The following is a 1,722-nucleotide window of genomic DNA, read 5'->3' on the forward strand; positions in this document are numbered from 1 at the left end:
GGAGCTGTGAAGTCATTACCACTATTTAATTCCAGAACATTTCTACCAACCCAAAGAGGAATCCTGTCTCCATTAGCTGTCACTATCAAATTCCTTCTATCCCCATTATGTCTACTTCCTGTCTCTGTAGATTTGTCTATTCTGGACATTTCATATAAATGGCCTAATACAGCATATGGCCTTTTATGACTAGCTTTTTTCACTTAGCATAATGTTTCCAGGTTGAACTATGTTACATCAGTACTTAGTGCCTTCTTATAGCTGAATGAATAGTTCACTGAATTTGTATACCATAACTTATTTATTTATCAGTTGATGAATTTTGGGTTGTTCTCACTTGTTGGCTGTTATGAATAATGCTATGAACATTCATGTGTAAGTTTTTCTGTGGACTTTGTTTTTAGATCTCTTGGTTCTATATCTAGAAGTGGAATTGCTGGGTCTTGTAATAACTCTGTACTTAACAGTTCTAGGACCTGCCAGACTGTTTTCCAAAGGGGCTGCACCATTTTATAATCCCACCAGGAATATATGAAAATTCTAATTTGTCCACATCTGTGTTATTGATTGCCTTTTTTGTCCCTTGCTTATTCTGTGATACCATGTTTTATTTACTTAAACATTTCCTAGTTATTTAAAAACTGCTATTTGAACATTTCAATAACCAAAAACCTTAGGACTCTAAACGTTTTTTTTTTTGTTTGTTTGTTTTGTCATCTGTTCTCATTCATGGTGGCTGGTTTCCTTCTGGGCAAATGCAAGGCAGGACTTTTGTTTCATTAATTGCTATATTCCCATTATCTAGAACAATGACTGAAATGTAACAGGTGCTTAACAAATCGTTGTTGAATGAATAAATGAGTCCCAAGGACCTAAGCAGAAAAGCAAACCCCAGACAGCATGAACATTTGCTTCTTCTGGGTGCCAGGGTGTTGACAGATACAGAGCTATGTTAGCCTCTGCCACTCAGTGTGTGGTTAGGAAAACATAAGTGCTGTGTCTTATGTATTCCAAATGTATCTATCCGTGTCCAATCAGGAGACAGAAACTACAGTGATTTAAACAGATGAAATTTAACATAAAGAGGCCAGCTACGGTGGCTCACACCAGCATTTTGGGAGGCCGAGGTGAGTGGATAACTTCAGTTCAGTAGCTCAAGACCAGCCTGGCCAACATGACAACATCCTATCTCTATAAAATTACAAAAAAAGAAAAAATTAGCCAGGCATGGTGGTGCGTGCCTGTAATCCTAGTTACTTGGGAGGCTGAGGCAGGAGAATCACTTGAACCCAGGAGGCAGAGGTTGCATTGAGCCAAGATCATGCCACTGCACTCCAGCCTGGGCGACAGAGCAAGACTCTGTCAAAAAAACAAAACGAAACAAAACAAAACACATATATATATATATACACACATATATATTAATCAATTAATCGATGATTAAACAGTAACTACAAGATGTCAAGAGAACTATAGGGCTAAGAGAAACTACCTGCAGTAGGGCAAACTTTGAGAGGGCCTCCCTCCCCAGAGCTGGGTTCAGACATTACTGGATATGTGGTCGCAACTCACTGAATGGCAGAGAAGTTCACAAGGTGGCCTGAACCAGAGCTTGTCCTGTCATTGGACAGGAAAGAAACCACCTCTGGGGCCCAGGTGAGCTGTCAGGTAAATAAGCATTCCCTGGACACAGAGACTTCAGAACCTGACCACAGTTCAGAG

The sequence above is a fragment of the Cebus imitator genome, unplaced genomic scaffold (assembly GCF_001604975.1).
Source record: "Cebus imitator isolate Cc_AM_T3 unplaced genomic scaffold, Cebus_imitator-1.0 Scaffold496, whole genome shotgun sequence".
Lineage (NCBI taxonomy): Eukaryota > Metazoa > Chordata > Mammalia > Primates > Cebidae > Cebus > Cebus imitator.